Below are 17,503 nucleotides of genomic sequence, written 5' to 3'. Positions count from 1 at the left end.
TTGAAACCAGCCTGAGCAAGACCCCATCACTACTAAAAACAGAAAGAAATTAATTGACCAACTAAAAAAAAATATATACAAAAAATTAGCCGGACATGGTGGCGCATGTCTGTAGTCCCAGCTACTCAGGAGGCTGAGGCAGAAAGATAGCTTGAGCCCAGGAGATTGAGGTTGCTGTGAGCTAGGCTGACACCATGGCACTCACTCTAACCTGGGCAACAAAGGGGAGGGGAGGGGAAGGGGAGGGGGAGGGCAAGGCAGGGCAGGAAGGAAGGATAGGGCAGGAAGGAAGGATAGGGGAGGAAGAGAAGAGGAGAAGAGAAGAGAAGAGAAGAGAAGAGAAGAGAAGAGAAGAGAAGAGAAGAGAAGAGAAGAGAAGAGAAGAGAAGAGAAGAGAAGAGAAGAGAAGAGAAGAGAAGAGAAGAGAAGAGAAGAGAAGAGAAAAAAAAAAGGAAAGGAAAGGAATTGGAAAGAAAAAGAAGAAAGCAAGCAAGCAAACATGATTTGGGTTAAGAAACTGAGGTACTATAAAAGCAGACAAGACAGAAAAACAGACAATGGATATCTTTGATATTCTTATTTATCAATAAACTTGGATGAAATGAAACTATTTTGATAACAAGTTTTGAATAAATAGTAATCAGCTCCTCTAAAGAAAATTATTAATTCTTACATGTCAGGTTACCATTTATATGGTTATCTTAAAATAAGTTACATTTTATTTTATTTTTTTTGAGACAGAGTCTCGCTTTGTTACCCAGGCTAGAGGCGTCAGCCTAGCTCACAGCAACCGCAAACTCCTGAGCTCAAGCAGTCCTGCTGCCTCAGCCTCCCGAGTAGCTGGGACTACAGGCATGAGCCACCATGCCTGGCTAATTTTTTCTCTATATATTAGTTGGCCAATTAATTTCTTTCTATTTATAGTAGAAACAGGGTCTTGCTCTTGCTCAGGCTGCTTTCGAACTCTGGACCTCGAGCAATCCAACCGCCTCAGCCTCCCAGAGTGCTAGGATTACAGGCTAGGATTACAGCGCCCAGCCATGAATTACATTTTAGACTTTACTCAAATACTATGAATAGCAGGGGTTGATCCTGCCTCACAAATGGATGGAATTTTGCTTAATCTGCATCTGAACCAACCATAAAGTTACATTTAAAAACATCCCAATATAGGCCAGGTGAGGAGGTGGCTCATGCCTGTAATTCTAGCACTCTGGGAGGCCCAAAAGCAAGACCCCGTCTCTACTATAAATAGAAAGAAATTAATTGACCAACTAATATATACAGAAAAAATTAGCCGGGCATGGTGGCACATGCCTGTAGTCCCAGCTACTCGGGAGGCTGAGGCAGGAGGCTCGGTTGTGCCCAGGAGATTGAGGTTGCTATGAGCCAGGCTGACGCCACGGCACTCACTCTAGCCTGGGCAACAAAGTGAGACTCTGTCTCAAAAAAAAAAACAAGGAAAAAAAAAATCCCAATGTAAAACTTTTCATTATTATGTTCCCATTAAATCCTACCTTTGAGATGACCACGGCATTAATAAGAGGTCACACCATTTATATCGTTAGTTCAAAATAACAAAAAAAAAATTAAATTAAGTTTTAGCACAGAGTACAGGATATTCAATATTCAACTGGAATTGATAGTTAAGTAATAAGTACATTTGTGAGACACACCCATCCAGAAATACTTTTAACTTGCTTGTAAATATGCTTTAGCTGGTGGCTCACACCTGTAATCCCAGCACTCTGGGAGGGTCGAGGCAGGAGGATCGCTTGAGGCCAGGAGTTTGAGACAAGCCTGAGCAACATAGTGAGACCCTCATCTCTACAAAAAAATTTTTAAAAATTAGCTGGGTGTGGTGGCATGCACCTGTAGCCCTAGCTACTTGGGAGGCTGAGGCAGGAGGATCTCTTGAGCCCAGGAGTTGGAGGTTGCAGTAAGTTATGATGATGCCACTGCACTTTAGCCCAGGCAGTAGAGAAAGACCCTGTCTCTAAAAAAAATAGTCCAGGCTGGGCGCAATGGCTCACACCTGTAATCCAAGCACTTTGGGAGGGTGAGGTGGGAGGACTACTTGAGCTCAGGAGTTTAAGACCAGCCTGAGCAGGAAAGAGACTCCTGTCTCTACTAAAAATAGGAAAATTAGCTGGACGTAGTACTGTGCACCTGTAGTCCCAGCTACTCAGGAGACTGAGGTAGGAGGATTGCCTGAGCCCAGGAGTTTGAGGTTGCAGTGAGCTACAATGACACCACTGCACTCTGCACAGGATGACAGAGCACAACTCTGTCTCAAAAAAAAGAAAGGTACAGTCATCCCTTGGTATTTGCAGACAGATGCTCAATACCCTTATATAAAATGATGTAGCATTTGCATAAAACCTATGCACGTCCCCTGTACACTTTAAACCAGGGGTCCTCAAACTTTCTAAACAGGGCCAGCTCACTGTCTCTCAAACCACTGGAGGGCCGGACTATAGTTTAAATAAAACTATGAACAAATGCCTATGTACACTGCACATATCATTTTGAAGTAAAAAAAACAAACGGACAAAAACACCCACATGTGGCCTGTGGGCTAGTTTGAGGATGCCTGCTTTAAACCATCTCTAGATTACTTCTAATACCTAATACAATGCCTACAAATAACTTAATTTGAATGGATTCAACACAGCACTTGGTACACTGGCAAATTCAAGTTTCCCTTTTTGGAATTTTGTGCAATTTTTCCCCCTGAATATATTTTTTCTTTCCTTTTTTTTTTTTCTTAAGAGATAAGCTTGGATGACAGAGTGAGACTCTTAAGTGCAAGGGCATGATCATAGCTCACCATAGCTTCTAACTACTGAGCTCCACCAAATCCTCCTGCCTTAGCCTCCCAAGTAGCTAGGGCTACAGGCACATGCCACCAAACCCAGCTAATTAAAAAAATTTCTTTTTGTAGTGATGGGGTCTTACTATGTTGCTCAGGCTGGTCTCCAACTCCTGGCCTCAAGCAATCCTCCTGCCTCAGCCTCCCAAGTTGCTGGGATTATAGATGTGAGCCACTGTACTCCCCACCCTAAATATTTTCAAACCATAGTTGACTGAATCCATGAATGCAGAACTCATTGATATAGAGAGCCAACTATATATCTATATATAAATGTAATCTTTTTGAAAAGTGTTTTTCACATATTTTAGGAGACAAGCTTGCGCTAACAATGAAAAATATGCCTCAGCAAATTCTAGTCTAGGAATCACCAGGGGACTCCCTCCCTCTCTCCTTGTTGTATGCCAACCAGTGATAAACAAAATATAAAAAATAGTGAGTAGCAAATAGGGACTAATCCATGCATCTGACAGGGCCTACATTAGCCTTCTGCCCATTATCATCAACCGATGGCTTCAGTGTACATCCTAGGAGAAAAAGTCTATGAAGGACAGTAAATGAAGTTATTTTCAGCCAAGTATTCTTTGGGAAACAAATCATAACGAAAGCCAACAAGAATGAACTGGAGCCTAGGCACTATTCTTACACCTCAGATAGCTAAGGGGAAGGAATAACTGCTAACCAGATTTCTGGCTATAGCAGCCAAGTGAAAACCAGAGAAGGATCACCTACTTCCATAATGTTGACAAACCCACAGTCACTGAGCTCAAGGTGTTCGAACAAATAGTAAACTGTATCAGACTTTTACTTTTCTTCTATGATCTGTCCTTGACACTTCTTGGACCACATTATCTAAAGTGTGTCCTTCGTGTATATGTTTGTATCTTGTGCTAGTTTTTAAAATTGAGATAAGAGCTCACACACCGTAAGTTACCATTTTAAAGTGCTTGATTCAGTGTTTTTCTTTTTTTTTTTTTTTTTGAGACAGAGTCTCACTCTGTTGCCCAGGCTAGAGTGCCGTATTGTCAGCCTAGCTCACAGCAACCTCAAACTCCTGGGCTCAAGCGATCCTTCTGCCTCAGCCTCCCAAGTAGCTGGGACTACAGGCACAGGCCACTATGCCCAGCTAATTTTTTCTATATATATTTTTAGTTGGCCAATTAATTTCTTTCTATTTATAATAGAGACAAGGTCTCGCTCTTGCTCAGGCTGGTTTCAAACTCCTGACCTTGAGCCATCTACCCACCTCGGCCTCCTAGAGTGCTAAGATTACAGCCATGAGCCACCATGCTGATTCAGTGGTTTCTATGCGGTTCTGCAACCATCAATACTACCTAATTCCAGAACATTTTCACCACACCAGAAAGAAATCCCAAAACCATTTGTAGTCACTCTTCATTTCTCAAGTCCTCCAATCCTAGCAACTCCTAGGCTACTTTCTGTCAGATTTGCCTATTCTGAGCATTTTATATAAATAGAATCATAAAATGTAACCTCTTCTCATGTCTGACTTCTTTCATTTACCATGTAAGGTTCATCTATGTTGTAGCATGTATCAGTACTTCATTCCTTTTTCTTCCCAAATATTCTATTGTATATATATTTTGTTTATCCACCCATCAATTAATGAACATCTGGGTTGCTTCTACATTTTAGCTATTATGAATGAATGCTGCTGTCAATATTTATATACTAGTTTTTTGTATGAGCATATTTTCAGTTCTTGAGTATATTTACCTACAGTGTTTTTTAAATGCTAGTCTCGAATTTTCAACAGAAAAAAATGAGTGAAAAAAGTGGCTGACTCCCTCCCTACCACCAGATACACTCCTAAAATAATGACTTAAAATTTAGTATGTTAAGAGTTCTCCAAAATAATAGAATATGAACTGCAATACAAACTACTTTAAAAATGGAACTCTGGGGCCGGACGCGGTGGCGCGCGCCTGTAGTCCCAGCTACTCGGGAGGCTGAGATGGGAGGATCGCTTGAGCCCAGGAGTTCTGGGCTGTAGTGCGCTATGCCGATCGGGTGTCCGCACTAAGTTCGGCATCAATATGGTGACCTCCCGGGAGCGGGGGACCACCAGGTTGCCTAAGGAGGGGTGAACCGGCCCAGGTCGGAAACGGAGCAGGTCAAAACTCCCGTGCTGATCAGTAGTGGGATCGCGCCTGTGAATAGCCACTGCACTCCAGCCTGGGCAACATAGCGAGACCCCGTCTCTAAAAAATAAAAAAAAAAAAAAGGAACTCTGGAATCAAATGAAAATCTCCTAACAACCAGGGCAATGCTTAATGAAGGAAAAAATAGCTGAATTCCAGTAAGAGATCTTTGTAGTATTTTACACTATCCAGTCCCATACCCTACTTTGCAGGTTGGTGGAAGCCTTGATGGCAACAACTTGTATCCCTAGTACAGGTTGGAAGTAGCAATATAAATATTATTCACAAAGAACTGTGGTTGTTTGGACCTGTCTGGTGGCTCCTTGAAGAACCAGCTCAAGGGTTTACTATAGGGGGTGGGCCAGCAGCACACATGCATTTGTCAAAAACAGTTAAAAGATAAATGTAGTAGCAATAACAGTTGGGGCAAACAATTCACAAAGCAAAAACTCTGGTGAAAGAGAGCTTTGAGAGTAAGGACTTCAAAAATTTCCCTTATTTATGGAGAGTCCTAGAAAGCCTTGGCCATGTCAGTGTTGGGCACATTCTAAGAAAAGACGTGAGAATGCCCTAAGTTGGCCTGACCTCTGGCCAACTTTCAGGCTCTGCACATGCAGGAAGTGAGGGTTAAGGCAGAGTTAAACACTGCCTGAGTGTTGAAAGTATGCCTCAACACATACATATAGTTGCAAAGACTGGGAGAGTTTTGTTTTTTTCTTGAAGGCATTTAAGGAAATCTGTCAAATTACTAACCACTAAGCAAACAGAAGATACTTCAATGGCCGCACACATAAAAATACAAACTTTACAAAATTATTTCAGAAAAGTTACTAAAAAGACAAACAACCCCAGTAAGTAGCAACAACTCTGGGGAAAATCTCATTTCCTAAGTTGCCACACTGTAACATTCAAAATGCCATTTTCTCCTCAGATAATCCTTCTATGGAAAAAAAATGTCATTTTCATTTTTTTTTTAAATTTCAGCATATTATGGGGGCACAAATGTCTAGGTTATGTATATTGCCCTTGCCCCCCTCCCCCCAAAGTGCCATTTTCAACAAAAATTATGAGGTGTGCAAAGAAATAAAGTATGGCCCATACACAGGAAAAAAGAAATTAACAGAAACTGTCCCTAAGGGAGCCCAGACATTGGACTTATTAGACAAAGACTTCAAAATGCTCAAAGAGCTAAAGGAAACCATGTACAAAGAGCTAAAGGAAGGCCAGGCATGGTGGCTCACACCTGGTAATCCCAGCACTTTGGGAGGCCAAGGTGGGAAGATCACTTGAGGCCAGGAGTTTGAGACCAGCCTGGGCAACGTAGTACCCGTCTCTACAAAAAATACATATTAGTCAGGCATGGTGGTATATGCCTTAGTGCCAGCTACTTGAGAGACTGGGGCTAGAATATCACTTAAACCTAGAAGTCAGAGGCTGCAGTGATCTATGATGGCGTCACTACACTCCAGCCTGGGAGAGAGTGAGATACCTTCTCAAAAAAAGAAAAAACTCCTTAAAAGCACTAAAGTGTTGACAAGAAAGTAAAGTGGGGCCAGGCACGGTGGCTCACGCCTGTAATCCTAGCACTTCTGGGAGGCTGAGGCAGGAGGATTGCTTGAGGTCAGGAGTTCGAAACCAGCCTGAGCAAGAGCGAGACCCCGTCTCTACTTTAAATAGAATGAAATTAATTGGCCAACTAATATATATAGAAAAAATTAGCCGGGCGTGGTGGTGCATGTCTGTAGTCCCAGCTACTCGGGAGGCTGAGGCAGTAGGATTGCTTGAGCCCAGGAGTCTGAGGTTGCTGTGAGCTCAGCTGACGCCACAGCACTCAATCTAGCCTGGACAACAAAGTGAGACTATCTCAAAAAAAAAAAAAAAAAAAAAAAGAAAAAGAAAGTAAAGTGGGAATTCAGAAAACAAAGTGGAACTTTTAAACATTGAAGCTGCTTTGCTCTGAGGGCTTTTGTCCATTATGCTCCCTCAAGTTGCCTATCTGGCTGCCTCATGGGCGTAAAAGGCATAGAAGTCAAGCTGAGAAATCTAATAGTAGATTTTCCTTATTCTAAGCTGCGACCCCATGGGCTTTAAGTTCAGGGAAAGGGTAAACAAAAAAAAAGTAACTCCCACTGGCCACAAAGTTGCCTGAGCACTAGAGCAAATCAAGAGAAAAAGGTGGGAGGGGACCCTGAGACATAGTTTCATCACCTAGAAGGTAAAAAATCCTAAGTCATAAACTGAGTGAGGTGGTCTTGAACTGGTAGTGTTCCAGTGACAGTACTTGGGAAAAACAAATGTAAAACTTCTTAGGAGGAAGGCATTTTTATCCTAGGTCTTAGGGAAGTTCACAAATAATTTTTCAAGGCAATGAACAGTACATAAAGATAAAACCCAGAAGGAAAAAAAAAAAGGCACAATGAGCAAGAAGCAGCACAATTTCCAGAAAGCACGAGACCCACACGAGACTTCAAATATTAGAATTATGTGGCACAGATGGCAAGACAAATAATTACTACATAACAAGCTTGAAAATATCTTCAGGGAAAAGCAGAGTAAAGAAAGTGCATAGGAGATTTGGAAAAGAGCCAAATAAAACATACAATCACAACATAAATAAAAATGTAATACAGTTGGCAGATTAGATATAACAGAAAAACTGGAAGGTAAAAGGATCAGAATCATCCAGATATAATGAAAGACATCAATCCACAAGTTTAAGAAGCTCAAGAATTAAAAAGCCATATAAATAGACACTGCATTTGATATTCTAACTACAGAATATCAAAGAAAATTTGTAAAAGGAAAAAAAGATTTTTTTCAAGTAACAAAAACCAAGTGCTTCTCAATAATAGAATACACCTGTACCCTTTAAATTTAGACAAATTAAAAAATGGGGTTGGGCGTGGCGGCTCACACCTGTAATCCTAGCACTCTGGGAAGCCAAGGTGGAAGGATCACTCAAGGTCAGGAGTTCGAAACCAGCCTGAGCAACAAGCAAGACCCCCATCTCTACTAAAAATAGAAAAATTAATTGGCCAACTAAAAATATAAAGAAAAAATTTGCCGGGCATGGTGGAGCATGCCTGTAGTCCCAGTTATTAAGGAGGCTGAAGCAGCAGGATCTCTTAAGTCCAGGAGTTCGAGGTTGCTGTGAGCGAGGCTGACGCCATGGCACTCTAGCTCAGGCAACAGACTGAGACTCTGTCTCAAAAAAAAAAAAAATTTAAAAAATTTTTTTTAAATAAAAATAAAAAAACAGGAAGCACGTGTTCCTGGCTTGTGGCTGAGAGCCATGTTTAGGGGTCTGAAGTTGCAGTTAGGGTCAGGAGGAAGAAAGAAATAAAAGAAGAAAAAAAAATGAGACTGGGCACAGTGGCTCATGCCTATAATCCTGCACATTGGGAGGCTGAGGCGGGAGGACTGCTTGAGGCCAAGAGTTTGAAACCAACCAGAATAAGAGAGAGACATACAAAAAACAGAAAAAATTAGCCAGATGTGGTAGCATGCACCAGTAATCCCAGCTACTTGGGTGACTGAGGCAGGAGGATCGCTTGAGCTCAGGAGCTTGAGGTTGCTGTGAGCTATGCTGACACCACTGCACTCTAGCCAGTGTTACAGAGTAAGATTGTCTCAAAAAATTAAAAATCAATCAATCAATAACAGGAAACAAAAGATTACACTGAAAGAAAAGCACTGCAAACTCAAAATACTAGGCCCTGCAGAAAATAGCTTGAAAAATAAAAATGGAAATTGTTCATCCTTATATTCAGGAATAGTCTGAATTATAGAAAATTAAAAATTTTTGTATTTTTTTTTTTTTTTTTTTTTTTTTTGAGACAGAGTCTCGCTTTGTTGCCCAGGCTAGAGTGAGTGCCGTGGCGTCAGCCTAGCTCACAGCAACCTCAAACTACTGGGCTCAAGGGATCCTCCTGCCTCAGCCTCCCAAGTAGCTGGGACTACAGGCATGTGCCACCATGCCCGGCTAATTTTTTGTATATATTAGTTGGCCAATTAATTTCTTTCTATTTATAGTAGAGACGGGGTCTCGCTCTTGCTCAGGCTGGTTTCGAACTCCTGACCTCGAGCAATCCGCCCGCCTCGGCCTCCCAGAGAGCTAGGATTACAGGCGTGAGCCACCGCGCCCGGCCAAAATTTTTGTATTTTTAAACTACTGTATCTTTAATAACCTTTTTTTCTCTTATGATTGGTTCTATTCAAATAGGTTTTCCACCCATTTGTTATTATGGTGATTTATATTTCACCAAAATTTTGTTTTCTCCAGAATTTTTATTTATTGCTTTTACTCCAGGACCGAATTTTAATTTTGTTATAAAATTGCACAGAATATAACTATTCACATTTCTTCTGTTTCATATCTAATTTGATTATATGTCCTTTTCTTCAACGAAGCCTAGCAGGGATTTTATCTTTGGGGGGAAAATCCAGCTTTTTTTTATATATATAATTATTTATTTATTTATTTGCTATTTTCATAGAGATGATATTTTTTATTTCAGCATATTATGAGGGTACAAATGTTAAGGTTACGTATATTGCCCCGCCCGCCCTCCTCCCTGCCCGACACCCGATAAATGTTACTCCTATATGTCCTCTTAAGTGTTGATCCGTTAATACCAATTTGCTGGTGAGTACATGTGGTGCTTATTTTTCCATTCTTGAGATACATCACTTAGTAGGATGGGTTCCAGCTCTATACAGGAATATGCAAGAGGTGCTATATCACCATTGTTTCTTAAAGCTGAATAGTACTCCATGGTATACATATACATCTTATTAATCCACTCATGAATTGATGGGCTCCTGGGTTGTTTTCACACCTTTGCAATTGTGAACTGTGCTGCTATAAACATTCGAGTGCAGGTGTCCCATTTGTAGAGTGTCATTTGATCTTTTAGGTAGATGCCCAGTAGTGGAATTGCTGGATCAAATGGTAGATCTACTTGTATCGCTTTAAGGTATCTCCATATTGTTTTCCACAGAGGCTGAACCAGTCTGCAGTCCCACCAGCAGTGTAGGAGTGTTCCTCTCTCTCCGCATCCATGCCAGCATTTATTGTTTGCGGACTTTTTGAGAAAGGCCATTCTTACTGGAGATAAGTGATATCTCATTGCAGTTCTGATTTGCATTTCCCTGCTGATTAGAGATGTTGAGCATTTTTTCATATGTTTATTGGCCTTTATCCTGTCTTCTTTTGAAAAATTTCTGTTCATTTCCTTTGCCCACTTTTTGATAGGATTGTTTGATTTTTTTCTTGCTGATTTTCCTGAGTTCTAAATAAGATTCTAGTTATCAGCCCTTTATCGGATGTATGGCTTGCGAAAATTTTCTCCCATTCTGTGGGTTGTCTGTTTGCTCTCTTGACAGATTCTTTGGCTGTGCAGAAGCTTTTTAATTTGATCAGGTCCCATTTATTTATTTTTGTTGCTGCTGTGATTGCCTTTGGGCTCTTCTTCATAAATTCTTTGCCTAGGCCGATGTCTAGAAGAATATTTCCAATGTTTTCCTCTAGGATTCTAATAGTTTCACACCTAATGTTCAAGTCTGTTACCCAACGTGAGTTGCTTTTGTGAGAGGTAAAAGGCGAGGGTCCTGTTTCAGTCTTCTGCATGTGGCTATCCAGTTTTCCCAGCACCATTTATTGAATAAGGATTCTTTTCCCCAGTGAATGTTTTTGTCTGCTTTGTCGAAGATTAGTTGGCTATATGAGGATGGTTTTACATCTGGGTTCTCTGTTCTGTTCCACTGGTCAATGTTCCTGTTCTTGTGCCAGTTCCAAGCTGTTTTAATTACTACAGCCTTGTAGTATAGTTTGAAATCTGGTAAATCCTATTCAAATTTCTTCTGTTTCATATCTAATTTGATTACATGTCCTTTTCCTCGACGAGGCCTACCAGGGATTTTATCTTTAGAGGGAAAAATCCAGCTTTTTAAAATATAATTTATTTATTAAAAAAAATAATTAGAAGTTTGCTTTTCATTATTTTTTTTACACAATCAAGTGGACCTAAAATATCCAGCTTTGCAATTCACAGAATAGTGAGTATAATACTCTTCATATATGGGAATGTGTGTGTATATATATTCAGTCTGCAAATGCATATAATCTGTAAAGATATAAAAGAAATTGACAAGCAAATCAACTATCTGACAAGGGACTTGTATCTAGGACATATAAAAAACTGTTACAATCCAATAATAAAAAGACAAATAATTCAATTTAAAAATGGGCGAAGGATCTGAATAGTTTTCCAAAAGATATACAAATGGCTAACAAGCACATGAAAAAATGCTAAACATCATTACCATCAGGGAAATACAAATGAAAATCATAATGAAATACCAATTCATACCCATTAAGTTGGCTACAATAAAGAAGACAGGTAACAACTGTCAGTGAGAATATGGAGAAATTGGAACCTCATTCACTGCTGGTAGGAAAGTAAAATGGTACACCTAACTTTGGAAAATATTCTGGCAGTTTCTCAAAAGAGTAAACACAGAGTACCATTATGATCCAGCAATTCTATCAGATATATATCCAACAGAAATGAAAATATATGTCTATGCAAAATCTTTTACACAAATTGTTCATAGCAGTATTCTCAATAGCCAAAAAGTACATACAAACCAAATATCCATCAGGAGGTAATACAACATGGTATATCCATATAATGGAATATTATTCAACAATAAAAACAAATGAAATTGACTGTAGTGATAAATGTACAACTATATCCTTACACCAAAAACCACTGTATACTTTAAATAAGTGAATTGTATGGTATGTAAATTATATCTCAATAAAGCTGTTTAAAAGAACCCAAGAATACAGATTGCCTCCAAGAAGAACTAGATGGATACAGATATTTTTATCTTCTGAGTTCCGAATGGATTAGCTATTAAAAATTCAACTTTAATAAACAAGCCTCCTGCTTTTGGTTTTATTGATCTCATCTACTTATTTCTGTTTTCTCTTTTATAAATTTCAGCTTTTCTCATTTTATTTTCCCTTCTCTACTTAACATCAGCCTGTTTGTTGCTTTGTTTCTCAAGTTGACAAACATGTTTATTTTCAAACTTTCACTTAAATCTGAATATTTTCCCTAAAAGTTTTTCTTTTTTTTTTTTTTTTAAGACAGAGTATCCCTCTGTTGCCCAGGATAGAGTACAGTGGCATCATCCTAGCTCACTGCAACTTCAAACACCTTGGCTCAAGGGATCCCCCTGCGTCAGCTTCTTGAGTAGGTGGGACTAAAGTTACGTGCCAAGGAAAGCCAAGGAAGGAGAAATCACTTGAGCTCAGGAGTTCAAGGCTGCAGTGAGCTATGATTGTGCTGCTGCACCCCAGACTGGGCAACAGAGTAAGACCTTGTCTCTAAAAATAAAATAAAATAAAATAAAATAAAAATAATTTTACTTACCCACTTCCTCCTTCCAGGACTTTATGAGTTTTGTGGAAATTATTTAGCACTGTTAGATTCACAGTATTAGGTTCTCACAGCACATATCTTTTAAAATAATTTTTGAATAAAATACTTGACAATTCACATTATCATCTACTTATATTAATATTTTACTAGATTCATTAGTCATCAGTTTCTTACATTCATCATAGTCCCCTAACTTGACATCTTTGTTTTGTTTTAATTTTCATTTAAATAAAGTATTTCTTGAAAAGGTTACGTGGAGGCCGGGTGCGGTGGCTCACGCCTGTAATCCTAGCTCTCTGGGAGGCCGAGGCAGGCGGATTGTTTGAATTCAGGAGTTCGAAACCAACTTGAGCAAGAGCCAGACCCCGTCTCTACTATAAATAGGAAGGAATTAATTGGCCAACTTATATAGAAAAAAATCAGCCGGGCATGGTGGCGCATGCCTATAGTCCCAGCTACTTGGGAGGCTGAGGCAGGAAGGTCACTTTAGCCCCGGAGTTTGAGGTTGCTGTGAGCAAGGCTGACGCCAATGCACTCTTGCCTGGGCAACAAAGTGAGACTCTGTCTCAAAGCAACAACAACAACAAAAGGTTACGTGGAGATATATCATTCTAAGTCAATGTCTGTCTAAAATGTCTTTTGCCTTCATATTTGAATAAAAATATTAGTTGGAACAGAATTCTTATACTTCTGTACTTTCTGTCAATATATATATTCCAACTTTCACTGTTGTAGAAAACCTGTTTTCTTTCCTTTGTAAACATCCTATTTTAGATGAGAGCTTAAGATGTTTTAACATAATCCTAAATTTCACAAGATTTTGGTTAGGTAACAACAATGTTTTCCTATTAATGCTGCCTGGATGTTAGCAAATCTTTTCAGTTGACACACGTCTTTTAAAAATTATGTCTTCACGGCTGTTTTTTTCCTCCTGAAATGCCTCTTAGCTATATTGGTTTTGAGCAGCGTCCTTTCACATTCTCTACAAAATTTTAAAATACAGAAATATTGTAGGTTTTACAATCTTTTTCTCTTAAAAACTCTCATTTATTTATTTTTGAGACAGAGTCTTGCTCTGCTACCTGGGCTACAGTACTGTGGCATCAGCCTAGCTCACAGCAACCTCAAACTCCTGGGCTCAAGCAATCCTTTTGCCTTCAGCCTCCAGAGCAGCTGGGACTACAGGCATGTGCCACCATGCCCGGCTAATTTTTTCTATATATTTTTAGTTGTCCAGCTAATTTCTTTCTATTTTTAGTAGAGATGGGGTCTCACTCTTGCTCAGGCTGGTCTCGAACTCCTGAGCTCAAGCAATCCTCCTGCCTCAGCCTCCCAGAGTGCTAGGATTACAGGTGTGAGCCAGCATGCCTGGTCAAAAATTCTCATTTAAAAATGCCAGACACAGTTGCTCACGCCTGTAATGCTAACAATTTGGGAGGCCAAGGCAGGAGGATCTCTTGAGGCCAGGAGTTCGAGACCAGCCTGAAAAACACAGTGAGACCTCCTCGCTATAAAAAAAATAGAAAAATCAGCCAGACAGGGGTGGTGTGCACCTATGGTCCAAGCTACATGAGAGACGGAGGCAGGAGGATTGCTTGAGCCCAGGAGTTTGAGGCTGCAGTGAGCTATGATGCCACTGCACTCTAGCTCACGCAGTAGAGTGAGATTTTGTCTTAAAAACAACAAAAAAACACAACTCATTAAAATTTAAATAGGGTTCTCTTAGGTTTCTTTCATTAATCTGTCTTAGGCATCATTTTTTCTCATTCCCTTGGACTCTACTTTGAACTACTGTGACTCCTTAACCTTATTTGCACATGTATTTATCTGCTTTATACATACATACATATACATATACATACATATATATGTATATATATATACTTAAGTGTACTAGTTGTCTCTTCTGCTGTTAGAGAGGATCAAGAAATTTTTCCATTGGTCTACTTTCCAATGACAGAAGTCTGTGAGAAGCAGTGAATTTTTTGTTTTAATGTTTGGCATTATAGGTAATGCCAACATAATATAAGGTAGTGATTAAAAAAGCAAGGGTTTTGGAACCAGACCACCTTACTAGCTGTGTGACCATCAGCAAGTTATTTAACCTGAGTCTCAGTTTCTTCATCTATTATATGGGTAATAATAATAGTACCTTAGGTAGACTGCCTGGTACATAACCATTAGCATTATGTATTTTGGTGCTTATTAAACATTTAGAGCAGTTAAAGGTCTCCAGACCAAGGTACAAGGTATAAACCACAGATTCTAAACCTATAGGAGTGAAACAACTGCACAGAGATATCCAAATGAAAGGCTATCCAAATCTCAACTGCATCCTAACAGCAGCAATTAGGCGAGAACAAGGATGGATCATCATTACTGATAAAAGCTCAAGCACATCAGAAATACCATTCTAATTTATACAAACTAATACAAATAAGAAGCAGAACAATTAAATCAAACTCTCTTAATTTGTGCCATCCAATATGGTAGCCATTAGCTATATATGGCTATTTAAATTTAAATTAATTAAAATTTAGTTCTTTAGTAGCATTAAGACACATCTCAAGTGCTCAGTAACCACATATGGTTAGTACCTACCTTACTGGACAGCACCACTCTAAACAATGAAGAAATTAAGAAAGTAAAATTGAGTTATTATTTGCTGTATCAAATGCAAACTATTAATGCACCTGTGTAACAGATGGTCCAGATCACAAATGCTATGACTTGGACAACTTCAGCCTTGGACCAGAGTCAGAAGAACAAGGTTCAAATCCCAGCTATGCTACTACCTACCTAAATAAAGTACCCTGGATGTGTCACTAAATCACATGCAGCACAGTATAATGGTTAAAAGTACACAATCTCTGGCCTACTTGGATTTGAATTTCATCTCTTACTAGCTGTGTGACATTGGGCAAGTTACCTCATATCTCTCATGTGTTATCTTCATTTTATAGTAAGGCCTACCACCTAGTGATGTTGAGGACTAAATTTGTTAATATTTGTAAAAGCACTTAGAACACTGTCTACCATTACTAAGTGCTATATAAATATCTGCTAAATAAAATAATCTCTCTAGCTTCTATTTCCTTAATTTCAAAATGGGCAAGATAAAATTTGCTCTATTTCCCAGGTTATCATGATAATGCATATGAAAACAGTCTGTAAATTAAAAGATGTAAAAGGACAAAAAGTTATTAGATTACAAGGGGGGAGGGGCCTTATTTTCCACCTTCTTTAATCTCCCACAATATCCACCAAATTACTGTGCTAATGGCAGACATTTAACAAATTTTTAAATTTTCACTGAAACTAGAGCACCACACTCCAGTCATGAAGGAATAAACCTGAATATGGTACACAGTGCAAATTCAAGGAAAAGGCTGCTATAAACTTACTCCGTCCCAAAGAGGGTGGAAATTACCTACATGGATTTGAGCTCTTAAGGAGCAATACACACACAGCCTTTAACCATTTCATACCCTCTATCACTTAAATAAACAGATGAACAGGCTATGTAATTTTGGAAAGTTACCTATCTTAATTAGTGACAGACACTTTTTTGGTGAGAAATAATTTTGTTCCAGTTGACAATTAACAAGTGGTATAAACAGACTTTGTCCCAAATATTCTTTCACAAACTGGAAACAAAATCACAAAACAGCAAATACTGGAGTCTCATTGAAATCCTTATAGAGAACCTTTTCCTATTTGCAAACATAACCTACAGCTGATGAAATATCAAAGACTACATAATGAAAATGCAAACACCTGATCAACTGCTCTAATGAAATTTGTGAAAAACAATGCCATCATATTAAATTAGCCAGCACATGCAAAATGGGAATTCGCTTTCTGCTGAAATAAATGTCAAAGGCTGTCAGCTATGTCAGACCTTCTCCCAAGGCAAACTGGAAGCCATATAAATCCTTTCTAGAATTTGAGGTTTTTATAATGAGGTGATGGGACTGCTAAATAAGGGAAAGCAAGACAACAAAAGGAAGCAGATAAGGCCCTTTTCAGGAGTCACTAGAGTATCACTGCTGGCTGCTGCAACAAACATTTAGAAGACATAACTTCATTACAAGCCTTATTTATTATTTCTTGGGGGGGGGTTGATAGGGGATTAAGCACAGAATTTTATCAAAAGGTAAGAGGACCAAAGTCAAAGAACGTGAACTGGATGGGATCTTTAAGTTCATCTAAGCCCTCCTGGAGTATGGGCCCCAACACAACCAAAAATATGGGGTAGGGAGGGGCGAACAAATGGGAGAAAAATGATCAGAAAGGTACAGGCTCGTCGACGGTTGCAGAGGGTTCCCCCAGGACGCCGTCAGCCCGCCAGTCCCTCCTCCCTTCTCTCCCCCACAACCTCAGACTCGGCAGGAGCGCGCACGCGCAGCCACTAGGGGCTGCGCGTGGCGACGCGCAGGCGTGAAGTGGGTAGAAACAATGAGCTTTGTTGCCGAGGCGGTAGCGGGGGGCAGGGGAAAGGGTACGGGCGGAGGGAGAAAGGATTGAGGCAATGGGGAACGCGAGAAAGTGCTATCCCGACAGCCCGCGCGCGCCACCGAGGACCCGGATAGAGAGCTGCAAGATCCAAATCATAAATAATAATGACAATGAGAAAAAGCGACGGCCATTTCTCAGAGAAGAATGAGAGGAAGTCGGCCCATACTCATCCCTCAGACTTGGCAGAAAGAGACAACGAACAACGGAGGCCGTCAGGGGCTCGGTGGCCAACAACCCGGGGAACCCCTGAGGCCCTCAGCTATCGCCGAGGTGCTGTCTCTCGACCGCCAGGGCCGCCGCACCCCTGTCGCCGCTCTGCCCGAGGGGATCCCTCACCCAGTGCACGGCAGCGGGGACGGCAGCCAACGAATCCTGTCGGCCTCCGCGGATCTCTACAGGCAGCGCCGCTCCCCCGCTCGACGAGCGCTTCGCTCGCCGCCTCCCTTCTCCAGTCCAAACAAACACCCCAGCCCGGAAGTGACTTCACTTCCGCCGCCGCC

The 17,503-nt window shown here is 40.2% G+C and overlaps 1 protein-coding gene across 1 annotated transcript in view; it reads right to left on the bottom strand.

Annotated features, from left to right (window-relative positions):
• The window catches only part of PAIP2 (poly(A) binding protein interacting protein 2), a 25,748-nt gene extending 8,245 nt beyond the window's left edge, over positions 1 to 17,503 (bottom strand). Inside the window, exon 1 of the mRNA XM_012749035.3 lies at positions 17,340 to 17,503. The gene's annotated coding sequence lies outside the window, so the exon portion shown is untranslated. The remainder of the gene's footprint in view (positions 1 to 17,339) is intronic.

The sequence above is a fragment of the Microcebus murinus genome, chromosome 21, assembly GCF_040939455.1.
Source record: "Microcebus murinus isolate Inina chromosome 21, M.murinus_Inina_mat1.0, whole genome shotgun sequence".
Classification (NCBI taxonomy): domain Eukaryota; kingdom Metazoa; phylum Chordata; class Mammalia; order Primates; family Cheirogaleidae; genus Microcebus; species Microcebus murinus.
Note: the sequence above shows the minus strand (reverse complement) of the source record. Positions and strands in the feature narration are given on the sequence as shown.